Source organism: Lynx canadensis, chromosome A2, assembly GCF_007474595.2.
Source record: "Lynx canadensis isolate LIC74 chromosome A2, mLynCan4.pri.v2, whole genome shotgun sequence".
Taxonomy (NCBI): domain Eukaryota; kingdom Metazoa; phylum Chordata; class Mammalia; order Carnivora; family Felidae; genus Lynx; species Lynx canadensis.
Genome location: NC_044304.2, coordinates 166,125,000 through 166,140,748, shown reverse-complemented (window position 1 = coordinate 166,140,748; position 15,749 = coordinate 166,125,000). Strand labels below are relative to the sequence as shown.

Below are 15,749 nucleotides of genomic sequence, written 5' to 3'. Positions count from 1 at the left end.
CTTTTCTGGTCTCGTCAATTCCTCACGGATCCGTTCTCTCTTTGTCTAAAAAGCAGAAAAACTGCCCGCCTCGGTCATTTCTCTGGGTCTCAATTTCATTCGCGGGCCACTGCGAGCACGTAATAAAACGCTGGTTTTCTGTCCTGTCGATCTGTCTCACATAAATTTAATTATTACTCCAGGGGCAAGACCTCGAAGGATAGAGAAGGATGCTTCCGTCCTTCCCAGACCACCTTCTTGGCTGCGGCAGGTTATGGGCGCATCCATCAGAGACCATCCGTAGGGCGGCCGAAGCCATTGGACGAGGGACCAAGGCAGAGTGTGTAGGATGAGAAACCAAATGAGCCTCCGACCGCCCTGGGAAGGGAGAGGAGGAAAAGAGGCGGCAAAGCGTGTGGGGGTGGAAGGTCCAAAGGGGCGGGAAGAAGATATGAGCTCCAGAAGTCCGGGGACGTGAGCTCCAGGAAGGAGGGCCGGCCGTGGCAAAGAAGGCAGGCCACTCCTGACTGCCCCACGGAAGTGTGCGGCGATGTGGGGCCGCTGGGAACCCCGAGGCGAGCTGGAGCCCAGGAAGGTGACGCAGCAAGTGTAGACAAGACGGCAAGAGACTGGGAGCCGCACAAGAACGTGAGGCGGAGGGAGCTTTCTTCTGTTTCAAAAATGGGGAAGCCGGGAGCAAATTTAAATGCTGCTGGAAGGTTCCAGCAGAGAGACGGATAAAGGGGAAGGACGTGGGGGAAGAGTCCTGCGGAGGCTGGGTAGGCATTTCCTGTAATTACCCAGAGGCCACCTGTAGGGTAGAAAGGACTGGAGTCCTGGGTGGGCTGTGGGCGTGGGGGGTGGGCTGCAGGGCGTCGCCCTCAGGCAGTTCCGGTTTTTGCCCGAGGAGGAGGAGGAGGAGGAGGAGGAGGAGGAGGAGGAGGAGTGGTTCAAGGGAGGGAGGGGCTGGTTCGAAGAGACTGCAGTCTGGGTTTCAGTGTGGACGGCCTGGCTGAGGTTTCTGCCGGGATCCCGCAGGGGCCTCGGGGCAGTGTGACTATTGTGAGCCACACCCTGGGCCGGCGGGGAAGAGAAGGCCCGCCCTCTGAGGCATCTAGAACTGGCCTCTTCTGGGACAAAGTGGCAAGGAAGTCCCGGACCCTGACTAGTGGTTGAAGGGGGCCCTGGGGCCCAAGCAGGGCGGAAGGAAGTAGGGCCGGGGGCCGGGGGGGGGGGGCGCCTCTCCTGGAGGTCGGCTCCACCCCGGCGGGGTCATCGTTCCGCCCACTGATGGAAACCAAGCAGTCACAAATTTGTTACTGGAGGTGGCACCTGGCGTGGAAGAGGCCACGGGAAGCTTTATGAATGCGTGGTTTCAGAGGGAGACAGCAGCTGCAGACGATGACAACGTCTGTGCCGGGGCCCCAGGATTGGGTGGCTGCGGTGGTGTGGGGTGAGTCACTGGGGCCGGCGAGGCCGGGGCGCAGAGAGGCCGGGGTTCGGATGGGTCATGTTTGTGGAGGACGAAGTTGCTTAAGCCAGTGGCACACCTGCCACGTGAAGGTGGGGGGCCTGGGGTCCTGGGGAGCGAAGGCAGTTGCGCGGGAGGGCGGGACACGGCCGTGGCACACCCGTGGCACACCCGTGGCACACCGGCGCGCCGGGCTGGCTAGCGTCCCCCCGCATCCTGTCCCTTCCGGGACCACAGAATACACCCTTGTTTGGAAATTTGGTCCTTGTGCAGGTGACTGGTCAAGATGAGCTCACCTCGGACCTACTGGAGTAGGTTTGGCTCTTAATCCGACAGGTCCGATGTCCTTAGAAGGAGAGGGGAGCCACAGAGGAGACACGGGAGAAGGCCACGAAGCCGCAGAGGCGGAGGTCACAGGGATGCGGCTCCCAGCCCCGGGGAGGCCGAGGGCTGCCAGGAGCAGGAGGGGCAAGGACAGTCCTGCCCCCAGAGGCTGTGGAGGCGCGAGCGTGCCCACACTTTGACCGTGGGCTCCGTCCTGGCCGGCGGGCCTGGGAGGGGTTGGAGGTCTCTGCTGAGTCCCCTCCCCCCCCCCCCCCCCCCGTGCGGGGCTTTCCCAGCTGCAGGGGGCTGGCAGGAGGGGAGGCACCCCCACTCGGGGTGGGGGGGTGGCTACAGGGCAGGGGTCCCGGGGGAGCGGGCTGGCACGGGTGGGATTCCCGCGGGGGACGGTCCGGAGGAGGAAGCACAGCCGGGTGGCGGGGGCGGAGGCGTGTGCGGGGCGTGTGCGAGCTCGCGAGCTCATCCGTCGTGCCTCACGGCCCTGTTTTCTGTTTTCCTTGGTTACCGTCCAAAATGCAAACGCCCGACATCACCTCTGTTGTTTGGTCCTCGCACACACCTGCCAGACCGTCATCGGGGACGTCAAGTGAAGCAACGGGGTCCCGAAAGAAACTTGCTCAGAGCTACCGCGCACTGTGAGTGGCAGAGCGGGGTTCAAACCCAGGTCCTTCCGAGTCGCGAGCGGCTGCTCCCCCGACCCCTCGACCTGCCCCTCCACCTCCAGCCCCCTCCCCTTCCCCCCCCCGCCCCCCACCGCTGTCATTCACAACCCCTCTCGGGGCCTCTGCTGTATATGCCGTGCTGGGCACACTGGGGACTCAGCCCCTGCATGTGACCTGGAGGAACCCACAGGAGAGAACGGCATTGTGTGAGTTTCCCAGGGGCCGCGGTGGCAGGTTGTCCCCAACTTAGTGGCTTCAAATTACAGAGATGTGTTATCTTAGCGTTCTGGAGGTCGGACGTGGGAAATGAGTGTCAGTGAGTGGAAATCAAGGTGTCCCTGCGTGCGGCTCCTTCCGGAAGCTCCACGGGAGAATCCATTTCCCTGCCTTTCCCACTTCTGGAGACCACCTACTGTTCTTGGCTCTCCGCCCCTTCCAAGTGTCAGTCCAGCCTCTGCCTCCCGCCTTACGTCTCCTTGTCTGACTCTGCTCCCCCGGCCTCAGTCACGTCTCGGGACCCTCGCACCCACATAGGACCCACCGGACAATCGCCCGCTCTCGAGACCTCCAAGATCCTTAATGACATGTGCAAAGGCCCGTTGCCGTGGAAGGTGACACAGGCTCTGGGGTTGGAATGGGAACAGAAGGGTAGAGGCTGTTGCTCCCCGTGCCCGAGGGGAGGACAGAGTTTCCAGGCACCGCGGCAGGCTTTCTCATGGAGTTTCACGCAGAATGCTAGGGAACAGAGGTGCGACGATGAGAAAAAGCTCCTCAGGAGGTGGGATGTTTGCACTGGGTCTGGAAGGACGAGTCTGTGCTGAGGAGAAGCGGAAACACGGCAGGAGGCAGATGGAATAATGCACGGTGGTGCTACGTGCCAGAACTTTCCGGGCAGGGCTGAGCGTGCTGGGAGCGAGCCTGGAGAATTTGGGAGAGATGAGCTGGGCCACGTCCTGCGGGAGGGACAGGCTGAGAAGCTTGGCCTTTATCCTGTGGGTTCGTGTCTCCAAACCTTGTTCGGTCGTGTGTTCCTTTTGGCTGAGCCGATCTTAGCTTACACGCCCAAGTATATTGGTGTGTTTATGAATTACACGGGCATCGCTGTGCTGATATCTTGTGTATGTCGTAACACGCGTAAGGCAGAGAAACCTAACAGAGCGCCTGAACCTTGGCTGGCTGCCTGGCCACCAGGTAGAGACCGCAGTTCTCAGGCTCCCTTCCAGCAAGGTGTGGTCCCATGCCTGAACTTGGGCTGATAGGATGTGCACGGACGTGCCACGGGCAACTCCCGGCCCGTGTCTCTAAACACAAACCGGTTTCCTGGATTCTCTTTGTTCCTGCAGCTGGGAACATAGAGAAGTGAGCCAGCTTCTACTATGCGGGCAAGGTGATACAGGGCCGTAGGGCCCTGGGGTGACCCGGGAAGTCAACCCACTCACCTCCAGGTGGCTGGGGGAGACAGGGCTCAGCTCCCGTCTGAGTCACCTTGTTTTTGGACTCCTATATAGCGGTTCTGTTTACCCCTAATACACATGAGGGGTTCACGTTCGAGCTCAAGCTGTTTTATTTTGTCTTATTTTATTTTATTTTATTTTGAGAGAGAGAGAGCAAGGGAGAAGGGCAAAGAGAAAGAGAGAGAAAGAGAGCGAATATCCCAAGCAGGCTCTGTGCTCAGCACGGAGCCCAGTGTGGGACCCCAGCCCATGACCCTGGGATCTAGACCTGAGCTGAAATTAAGAGTCGGACGTTCAACCGACTGAGGCACCCGGGCGCCCTAGTTTTTTTGTTTTGTTTTTTTTCATACTTCTCCCTGATAGACAACAAGGCTGTGCATGCAAGAAAATATTTTCATGGTCACTTCCCCTTCCTCATAGAGAATTATAAAGATTTTGTTAGAATTACATAGAGCGTAAGCCGTATCTCTGTTAAGACGGCCTCTAGGCCAGCTCTGGGCTTCGGTGGGGAAGCGGGCCACAGAGTGACGGTGGCTTGAGTTGGTAGGATGGGAGGGGGCTTTGATCTGGGGGCTCTGGGGTAGAGAGTGGTGGCTGGCCGTGCCTTCTGTCCCCTCAGTCCCTGGGACGAAGGGTGCCTTGCTGGCAGGGGCTGAGCCCCGTTGGGATGGGCCCTGTGGCCTGGAGAGTCTGACCGAGCACAGAGCCCACGTCCCCCCTGCGTGGCCCTTCAGGCCCGGGACCTGTCAGGGAGAAACAGCTTATCAAGCAGCTCATCGTGTCTTGTACTTGGCTGAGCCCAGGAGACGGGGGTGGGGACAGAGAAGCCAGTTCTCAGAACAGAAGGTGGAAAGCCCTGGCTGGACCTGGCTGGAAGGACCTTCGGAAGGGAGCCGAGGGCTGTAGGCTGGGGCCAGTGGCTCCTGCAGGACTGGGGGATGTTTGTCACTTCCCCTGGTTTGTTGGTTTTTATCCCTTGTCAGCTTCCCTGCGGTTGTTGGCAACAAAACTTTCGAGACGAAAAAGGGGCATTCGTTGTGTGCCCTTGTTCAAGGTTGACAGGAGACAGGGAGGGAGAGGAAACCACTGCTGTTTGGCAACCAGGCTTGGGGTGGGGTGGAGGGACCCGGGGACAGGACCCTAAGGGACAAAGTGCGTGATGGCAGCAGAGAGAGGGCAGAGGGCTGGGATCCCAGACCCGGCATTTGCCCGAGGGCACAGGTGCCCAGAGCCCCTCAGAGACGGCTGACGGGCAAAGAGATGGTGGCGTGTGCACGCAGAGCGGTATCACTTGGCCACAAACGAGAACGAAACGCGTCCACCGGGACAGCGTGGGTGGACTTCGAGGGCACTGTGCACGACAGAAGCCAGTTTCAGAGAGACTAGCACTGAGCACATCACTCCGTCACAGGTCCCTAGAGGCACCGAGTTCACAGGGACAGAAAGCAGAAGGGTGGGCAATGGGGGTGGGGGGAGGGGGACGGGGGTTAGTGTTGAACGGGGACAGAGTTACAATCCGGGGTGACGGAAAGTTCTGGAGATGGGCGGTGGCGGTGGTTATACAACAAGTGAGTGTACAGATAACCGCACAATGGCGTCCTTAAAACGGTTAAGGTGGTAAATTGCATGTTTTGTGGAATTTGCCCCAACTAAAAACTGTGAGAGAGGGGCGCCTGGGTGGCTCAGTCGGTTGGGCGTCCGACTTCGGCTCAGGTCACGATCTCACGGTCTGTGGGTTCGAGCCCCGCGTCGGGCTCTGTGCTGACAGCTCGGAGCCTGGAGCCTGCTTCGGATTCTGTGTCTCCCTCTCTCTCTCTGCCCCTCCCCTGCTCATGTTCTGTCACTCTCTCTCTCTCTCTCAAATAAATAAACACTAAAAAAAAAAAAATTAAAAAACAAACAAACAAACAAAAAAACTGTGAGAGGAAAGACGGAAAGAGGTAGAAATGACCGTGGCCTGGTTCTCCCGTGTGCGCGTGGTCACGTCGGGCCTGTGTCCCGCGGCCCCGGGCTGGCGAGCCAAAGCAGAGAAGAGAGAGACCCGGGAGGAAGAGGGGCCTGTCGCCTGGTGCCATGCCGTCCGTGTCCTCCGCAGCCGGGGACCGCAGAGCGTCAGAGATGACAGAAGGCCTTTGTCAGGCTTCTTTCTCTCTTTCAAGTGTCTTTTCTGAATATTCACTGTCCTTTCCCCCACGCGCTCCCCACACTTGACTTCTAGTGTCACTTATCTCTGCACACTGAATAGTCACAGTTGCTAAAAGGCACGAGCTGTGTGACAAGAACGTTCTTGGATGACCTGGGGTTTCCGCGGCTCCCTCGGGTCGTCTGCTAGGTTGGGCTCTTTCAGGAAGATTCCTCTGGGGTCGTCGTCATCCTCTGCCCCCTGGACCCATCTCTGCCCTGCCCGGCCACCGCCTGGCCGCTGCGTGTCCTGTGCCCGCTGTGGGAGACTGCTTTGGGGAGGAGGGCTTGCCCTCCGGAGGCCCCTCCAGCCCCCCTCCCAGCTGCATCGACCCCACGGTGGGCATGACCTTCCCCTTGGTTCGTCTGTAGACACCCGGCTGTGCCTGGTTTGTTCCCTTCCCCCTGGCTCCTCCCTAAGTAGTCCTCACCAAGTCTTTCCTTAACAATCCGGGGGAGTTCGATCTCCCACTCGGGCCTGGTGGAATCACTGTTACCTCCTCTTGTGCTTCTCCCAGCAAGAAGCTTCCAGAAATTTCTGAGGACAGCAAGCTCGGTGGCCATTCACGAGGTTATCGGAAAGACACCGAAGGTCCTGAAAATGCCCCCAGGGCCTAGTGGCGTTGCCGCTGCCGTGGGAGTGCGGGCTTCCCTGGAGAGCCGGGCGACGCAGCCACTGCATTGAGTATCCCTAGGGGCCGTCACCGTGAGTGAGGGGCTTAGGACGCACTGAATCTGAGCCATCCACGGATATTGGGAAAACTCTGGGCCTGATAAAAGCCGCATTTCTCTTGTTACTGCGCTGGTATTAGGTACGATGGGATTGTGGAGAGTAGAACTGATAGAAATCAAGGTACCAGTGGGGCCACGCTAGCTCCAAAGACTTTTAGTGGAGAATCCGTCCTTGCCTGTCTAGGTTCTGGCCAGCCACCTCTCGCAGTCCCCTCCCTCCAGTCTCTGTCCCGGTCGTCACATGCCCGTCTCCTGTCTCGTGTGTTCTTTCCATGTTTCTCCCCTCTTCTCATAACACACGGGTCCCACTCCAGCAGGACCTCATATTTATTTTATTTCTTTTTAGGTTTATTTATTTATTTATTTATTTTAGTTTTTTGTTTTTTTTTTTTAATGTTTATTTTTGAGACAGAGAGAGACAGAGCATGGACAGGGGAGGGTCAGAGAGAGAGGGACACACAGAATCGGAAGCAGGCTCCGGGCTCCGAGCTGTCAGCACAGAGCCCGGCGTGGCGCTCGAACTTACAGACCATGTGATCGTGGCCTGAGCCGAAGTCGGAAGCTCAACCGACTGAGCCACCCCACTATTCATTTATTTTAAGGGAGAGAGAGCACGTGAGCAGGGGAGGGCAGAGAGACAGGGAGGGAGAGAAAGAGAGAATCCCAGCAGGCTTTGTGCTGTCAGCGCAGAGCCCGACCTGGGGCTGGAACTCACGAACCATGAGATCGCGACCTGAGCCGTTATCAAGAGTCGGACACTCCACCGACGGACCCACCCGCGTGCCCCAGGACTTTGTCTTTATTAATTCCACCTGCAACAACCCTATTTCCAGAGAAGGTCGCGTTCACGGGTCCCGGGGGTTAGGACTTGAACACATCCTCTGGGGGACACAATTCAACCCTTCAGAGTACCGCTTGGTTGAAAGCAGGGATCTCAGGCAGACCCAACTGTAACCAGAAGGTCACGTAGGCAAGTCAGAAGAAGCAAAAACAAGAAAATAAAAATGACCTATGGTTCCCAGACTCGGAGATGATCATGGTATGTGCACACGACCAGATCTTTTACCCGTGTAATTACACTTGTCAACCTGTGGACAAGTATCATTAGGATTGTACTGTACCTAATACTTTGTTGCCTTGTCACTTTCCTCTTGCCCCTGACGGTTCGATAATCCAGGGTAAACATCAACCTGGGGTAAGAAACATTTGGCCACCGCGATGTTTACTGGCTACATGGTGTGTGTGTGTGTGTGTGTGTGTGTGTGTGTGTGTGCGTGTGACAAATTTCTTAGCCTATCCTATCAGTGGACACTCACAGATAGCCTCCTAGTTTTCATCATCAGAAACAAAGCTTCAACAAATGCCTTCATAGCTAAATACGTACGCACATCTTTCTTCTTCTGCCTTAGGAGAAACTTCAGTACTGTCTTTTGAAGTTCATCTTCTGTGCCTCATGGGTCACGTGGCTCCTGTTCTGCTTTTCATTCACAATCACTTCCTGTTTCCCTATTTTTTTTTGTTTTAAATCAGAGCTGAGCTTAAATCTGTGGTTGCACAAGAAACCCTTAAATTGCTTATAATCTGAAATATTTACTGGCACTTTGAAGACAAAACAGTGTATCAAGTTCATTAATGAACGGGATAGCTGTGTTTCATCAGTGCAAGATTTAGCTTCTGTTGCTCTGTATGCAGTTTTGCGGTATGACAAACAATTGTATCTAGCTAATGGAATTCTTTTCCCTTTTTGCAAGAAGTAGAATTTCATGAATTGTAATTTATTAATTATTATTAAGTATTGGACTAATTTCCTTCTTGCTGTAAGGTATTGGGATGTAAAATTTCTACATATTAAGAGTTGAGAAAAGAGATAAGCCTCCCCCTTCCCCACACCCAGGGCAACACCCACTGAAAACAGAGCCACTAGGTATTTGGGTGTGTGGGTGCCCTGTGACCTCACCGCAGATGACCCCGACCTCTAAAGGAGACAGGACTGCCTTCAGAGTGACCTGGGCTATGCCTGGGCTCGGTGTCAGTTTACTCACGTGACCCACTCAGCAGCAAAAAACAATAAAATGTTTTGCAACCAAATGTGCATGGCTAAGATCCCTGCAAGGTTTTGCATCTGGTGAGAACAGTGAGATGGAAAGCTTCCTCTGATTTTCTGAGTTTGCCTGATCTGCTCAGGATCTCTGGTTTTTCTCCTGATTTGGGGCAATTAAGTACAGGATGTGTGCAGGGGCTGTGTGTTTGCACGCCAACTGCAGGGTGTGTGGTGTGAGTCGAGAAAAGTGTCTTCTGTCCTATGCCCTGCCGTGTGTATTTTGAAGCTCTGTTATTAGGTGCATATGCCTTTATGATTGTTACAGCTTGATGATAAATAGACTCTTATTATTATGAAATGTTCCCCTTTTTCTGGTGATTCTCTGCTCCCTCCGCATCTTTGAGATGATGTCAGTACAGGGACTGTGGCCTTACCCATCGTGTCTGGGCCTTCTCCACCTTTTTGTTTCCAGCCTATCTGTGTGTTCACATTTAAAACACATCTTTTGTACCCAGCTTATCATTGGGTCTCCCTTTTTAAAATCCACTCTGCAGGTCTCTGCCTTTTCTTTGGGGAGTTTAATCCTCTATATTTATTGTAATTATTGATACGACTTGTGATCTATCATTTTGCTATTTGCCGTGTGTTTCTTTTTCTTAATTTTTTTAGCTGGTATTGTTCCTCTCTTCTTCCTTTCTTGTCTTTAGAGTTGCTTGATTTTTAGCATTCCATTTTATTTTTAATTTTTTAATTCTTTATTTTTTTAAGTTTATTTATTTATTTTGAGAAAGAGAGAGAGAGAGAGTACAAGCAGGGGAGGAGCAGAGAGAGAGGGAAGAGAGAGAATCCCAAGTAGCCTCCATGCTCAACACAGAGCCCAAAGTGGGGCCCGATACCACAAATTGTGAGGTCATGACCTGAGCTGAAATCAAGTGTTGGATGCTTAACCGACTGAGCCGCCCAGGCACCCCTATACCACATCTTCTTAATCCATTCATGAGTCAGTGGACACTCGGGCTGTTTCTATAGTTTCGCTCTTGTAAACAATGCTGCTATTAACATTGGGGTGCATGTACCCCTTTGAATTAGGGGTTTTGTATTTTTGGGGTAATAATTTTTGTACTCCTCCATGGTGGATTTATTACTATTAACAACAAAATCCCAGGGAAATTTATTAATTTTAATATTATAAGAACTTGAAAATAATGGAAAAGAGGTTTTTTACTGATTTTTTTAAATGAACACTCTTTTAAAAAAAATTTTTTTTAATGTTTATTTATTTTTGAGAGAGACAGAGAGAGAGAGTGAGCAGGGGAGGGGTAGAGAAGGAGACACAGAATCCGAAGCAGGCTCCAGGCTCTGAGCTGTCAGCACAGAACCTGACACGGGGCTCGAACCCACGAACGGCAAGATCATGACCTGAGCCTGAAGTCGGATGCTTGACCGACTGAGCCACCCAGGCGCCCCAAATGAACACTCACAAGTGTACAAGAGGGCTGATGGTCTGATGCATTAAAGGTATTCAGGCAAACAAAATTGGAGGGCAGCAATCACACTTTTGAGAATCACTTTTGACCTCGATAATTTTTCTTTCCACTGTGAACATGCAGGTTTGTAAATAAACACAGGTAACAAATTTTGATCTGAAGCCAGGCATACACACGCCTTTGATGCATTAGCAAGGTGTGAGGATACGGTTCCCGTTGTAGAAGTTATGCCTAACACAAAACCCAGCGAGTACCAGCCGATGGCGTCAGAATAGAGGCATCAGAGGCATGAGAACAATAGGCCAGCTTCTAGGAAAGCTGTTCATGATGCAGCAGAGGGAGAGGACAGTTGTCTCGAGAAGAAATATGGTAGATGGGCTTCCCGTGAGAGGGCACAACCCCTCCAGGCAGAGAAGGCAGGTCTGGTTTGAGTCCTTGCAACGCGGAGCAGATTTGAATCTTCCGGAAGCACCTCTCTGTCAAGGGTCTTCTCCAGACTCCTGCTCTCAGGACAGCTCAGCCCCCACTGTGGGGAGGGGGGTTGAGGGGGGCGGGGGACTCCCACTGCGCCCACCTGTCCCGCCCCCGCCTCTGCCGAATTAACCGCAGTAGTTGACTCTACTTGCCTCTGTTTTCCTACTTCCCCACTCAGCGTTTCTCCGCACTTGAGAGTTGGGGTGGGAGCTGTGGAAACTCTCTCTCTCCTTGAGACACCTCATTCCTCCAGTACCCTCTTTTTCACTTGTACCTTCAAAATCTCCCTGGGGCGCCTGGGTGGCTCAGTCGGTTGAGCGTCCGACTTCGCTCAGGTCACGATCTCACGGTCCGTGAGTTCGAGCCCCGCATCAGGCTCTGTGCTGACAGCTCAGAGCCTGGAGCCTGCTTCGGATTCTGTGTCTCCCTCTCTCTCTGGCCCTCCCCCCGTTCATGCTCTGTCTCTCTCTGTCTCAAAAATAAATAAATGTTAAAAAAAAATTTTTTTTTAAAAATCTCCCTTTCTGCTGGCTCCTCTGCTTCAAATCCCCTTTAATATAAAGAAATGTGGTGAAGGCTTCTTCCAGAAACGTTTCACGATTTCCTTCCCAGGCGTGAACATGCGGCCAGTTATGTTCATTTCAATCAGTCTACATAGGAGGGATAAAATGAGGTCCTCTCAAAAAAAAAAAAAAAAAAAACAACCTACTCCGATGCCATGCATACAGAAAGCATTTAATAATTGCTTCATATTGCCGTTGTGGATAATATACATCTTTTGACAGCAGTTGCTTTCTTGTGGCATTGAAAAGGCAAAAGAGTAGGAAATACAAGATTTTCACCAAATATCTATCAAGTCCCATCTAATGCCTTCCCTGTCAAGCTTTAACGTGAATGCAGATTCCCAGGGGATCCCGCTACAGTGCAGATTCTGATGCCTGGGTCTGGGGTGGGGCCCAAGACCGTGCATTCCTCGCATGACCCCGGCGATGTTGGCCACAGACCCGGCAGTACCTTGCAGTAACCTGGGAACGGACATCCAGTTACTGGCACACTCAACCACTCGCCCTCTACTTGGGCACACTGAGAAGTTCAGGGTGCTTGTTTATGGTGCCAGCCCGAATTTTCAACTCTTGGTGTGGAGTGACGCAACGTTTCGTGACTGTGTTTGTCACGTGCTTGCCTGGTGTTCAATACGTAAGACCGACGATAAGAAATCATGTTCATAGAACATTATTACAGCTTGATTTTGTTGCTGACGATCCCCGCCCTCGCCTGGCCAGTTGGGGGTCTGTGCGGGGGCCACTGTCTTAGACGGTTTCAGGAGTGTCGCGCCCTGGGACGCGGCATAACTGTTCTGTAACCACCAGCTCTAGGCTCTCGATGCTATTTTGGAGAGTGAAAGTCGTATGACGGCTTATGCAGTGTGCTTGTTTATTTAAAATATTGCTACTTCCATAGATTTCTCTACCCGCCCCCCCATCTCTCTCTCTCTCTCTCTAGAGAGAGAGAGAGAGAGATGGGTGGGGGAGAGAATCTCAGTTTCCACACTCAGCATGGAGCCCGACGCAGGGCATGATCCCACAACCCTTGATCACAAACTGAGCTGAAATCAGGAGTCGGATGCTCAATGGACTGAGCCACCCGGGTGCCTAGATGTGAGATTCTTATAGAGGAAATGGGGTGATATATACAATTTAAAGTTCTCCTCACTTTCCCCATTTAACAGAGCAAGACAGAGGAAGACCAAGACTTATCTGTATTCAGTTGCTCCACTGGACACATCCAAGAGTCATCGTTCGTGCGTTACTCTTACTTCCTAGAACATTCTACGTGTCCATGACTAAGGGGGTGCGTGTATGTGTGTGCATGCGCATTTAATCGTATTATTTATTCATTTATTTTTTAAATGTATTTATTTTGAGAGACAGAGAGAGCAGAGGGGGGTCAGAGAGAGAGGGGGAGAGAGAGAATCCCAGGCAGGCTCCGTGCCGTCAGTGCAGAGCCCGAGGCGGGGCTCCAACTCACGAACCTCGAGATCATGAGCTGAGCTGAGACAGAGAGTCGGACGCTTAACCGGCTGAGCCACCCAGGCGCGCGTTTGATTTTACAGGCAGTGTGGTGTCAGGGCAGTTCGGCCTCTGACTCAGAGGTTCTGAGTTCCGGTTCTGACTCAGCCAGTCATCACATGAGCTGGAAGAAGTCATGGTCTTCCCGGAACTTCGGCTTCCTCAAACATCTGGAGATGATCAAGAAATCCCGAGGTGACACCAAGGCGACTCCCAGCTCCAGGAGTCTGCTTCCCTCTCTCCTCCCTCCCTCTCTCCTCCCATTCCTAGCCTGGGATGTTGGAAGCATTTCTGCATCAACACCAGGAGAAAAGAAGGTAGAAATGGCTTCGAGGAACGAGACGTGTGACTTTAGACGACACTAACATATTGAAAGATTCTAAATAGGGTGAGAATTACTTTTTCGTCTTGTGCTTGAGCAGTAAACACTGTGTTGTTCGTGTCCGGAGGTCGACGCCCGCGGAGGTGGGTCTCTGCTGCATCACCCACTGCCCTCTCCTCTCACGGGCTGTGTGAAGCGTGTTAAACAGACGCGGGTCCCCGGAGGGGCCCCGCGCTCATGGGTGAGCCCCTTTGGGGAGGCGAGTGTGTCTGGCCCCCGGCTCTCGTGACAGCCCGTCTCCGTCTGGCCCCGTGCCCGGGGAAGGTGCGAATGGTCCCCCGGGGTGGGGTGGGGGGTCTGGGGCAGGCTCCCCGCTCCCCAGCCCCCCGCGGCGCCTCCCTGCCCGCCTCCTGCAGCCCCACCGTCCACACGGCCTTCTCTCCAAAGAGAATGTAGCTGCAAAGTCACAGCTCCTCTAACACAGCGAAGCAGATTGACTCCGTCCGGTGTGGCCGCTTCGTAGGCGCTGGATGGTTCCAGTCGGGGCTGGAGGACGGGCGTCTGGCATGTGTCCCACAGGCGTTACCTCTCCTGCCCGCTCTGGTCCTGACCTGAATCTACTGCATCATCGGCTCAGCATTATCGATTGGTCCTGTGCTGTCCTTTCCAAGCTGGGAGACCATCCAATTGGAGACAGGACAGCTTCCAGGAGTTTGGTCCCAGAGGTGCTTTTCTTGGGGACGCCAGTGGGCGGCAGAAAGGGGGTCTGCATCGTCACCCTTTTGCGTGATGGCCGGGGTGCTACATTTGGGGGTGGATGCATACCCACAGCTTCTGTTCTCTCTCTCTCTCTCTCTCTCTCTCTCTCTCTCTCTCTCCCTCTGCCTCTCTCTTCTGTTCGTGCATGCTCTCTCTTTATAATAATACTAATAAAAAAGATAAGGTAGCAAGTCTGTAAGTTGAAGTCCTTTAAAATGGGGCTGTTTAAACCTCGGTGTTCCTTCCCGTCACCTGGGGACCTCGTCGACCTGCAGGGGTTCATCGGACAGGGCTGGGTGGGCTTGGGTTCTGCATTCTAGCAAGTTCCTAGGCAAAGCTGGTGTTGCTGGTCTGGGGACCACACTTCGAGTAGCAACCTTTTAGGAGAAACCTCATCATAATCCTTCGCATTTTCTTTTCCATCGTCTTCTGCCGTGTGAACTTGAGTGCTATTTTGGTAAGCATAAACTCTTGAATCAAAATGTGCGTCCAGAAATACACATTGTGCTGTCTGCTCTCAGCTTTGCCTTTTTCCTGAATCTCTTTTCCCTCAGATGTGGGTAAACCAAGTTGGGAGAGGATAAAAAAACCCTTGCCTGTAATTTATTTCCTTGTGAAGTGGGAAGTCAGGACAGCTCATGACTCACATAGCATAGGCTTATATATCGAAGGTAATCAAATGTTGGGGCACCTCCTCTAGGCCAGACTCTGCGTCAGGCATCCAGGGGTGCAGATATGCCCCAGCTCTTAATGAGCCCCCTTAGCGGAATCATGTTAAGAATAATAAAAGAAATGCTCACAAGCTATTAAATAGGATAGGGGTATGTCCAGTTTGCTACGTGCTATAATAGATTACTAGCCAAAAATTAAGATTTGATTTGTATTGATGAAAGGCATGTGCTTCTAAACCAAGGCTGGGAGAATTGCCCTGCTGTCTAAGGCTCGGCTCAGCGGTCCTACTGTGATGCTCTCAGAAGGAGACGGTTTGTGGCTCTCCTGATGCCCCAGCACCCATCCTGGCTCTCGTGCACGTGCTATCCAACACCACTGGAAACCCTCTGCAAGCTGGGTTTGCGTCTTCACCATCAGGGGTTCCCCACAGTACGTAACACAGGCGAGTTAGGTTCAAAGCGTCCCAGTGCCTCATGGCCACCACGCCCTGAGCTCGGACTTGGGTTTCCCTCCGCCGTGTTGGGTGGGACCAGCTGGACCACAATATGGGGGACAGAGTTTCTGTCCTTCCCCTTCCAGCAGCCTTCAGGCCCAGGGTACGAGACCCAGTGATGTATTAGTGAACAGACACCTCAAAATTCAGTGCCACCTGCTTGCAGGGCGCTTGGATTCAGGCTGATGTGTTGCAGGCAGGGGGGGACTGGCGGTCTCAGGAGGGGCGGGTGGGGACTTCCGGGGGGGTGCTGGAGGCCAGCGACTCAGCTGCAACACCCATGCTTTATTATTTTATTTTATTTTATATTTGATTTTATTTTATTCCTTCATAGATTCTCACGCTTTGTTTTATTTTATTTCATTAAAAAATATATATATAATTCATTGTCAAGTTGGTTAACATACAGTGTATACAGGGTGCTCTTGGTTTTGGGGGTAGATTCCCGTGGTTCATCACTTCCATACAATACCCAGTGCTCATCCCAACAGGTGCCCTCCTCAAAGCCCATCACCCGTTTTCCTCTCCCCCCCACCTCCCCATCCACCCTCGGTTTGTTCTCTGTATTTAAGAGTCTCCCGGGGCGCCTGGGTGGCTTGGTTGGTTGAGCG

At 53.2% G+C, this 15,749-nt stretch overlaps 1 long non-coding RNA gene across 4 annotated transcripts; it reads left to right on the top strand.

Annotated features, from left to right (window-relative positions):
* The first annotated feature begins 464 nt into the window (after positions 1 to 464).
* LOC115509426 lies at positions 465 to 15,371 on the top strand. 4 transcript variants are annotated; one of them, XR_004343325.1, is made up of 5 exons: positions 465 to 758; positions 12,553 to 12,674; positions 12,937 to 13,280; positions 13,662 to 13,939; positions 14,867 to 15,371. It is a non-coding gene; the product is annotated as an uncharacterized LOC115509426 (long non-coding RNA). The 4 variants fall into 4 exon arrangements; XR_003967331.1 differs by lacking the exon at positions 14,867 to 15,371 and having other exon boundaries at positions 467 to 627; positions 13,662 to 14,493; XR_003967329.1 differs by lacking the exon at positions 14,867 to 15,371 and having other exon boundaries at positions 468 to 758; positions 13,662 to 14,493.
* Positions 15,372 to 15,749: the final 378 nt, after the last annotated feature.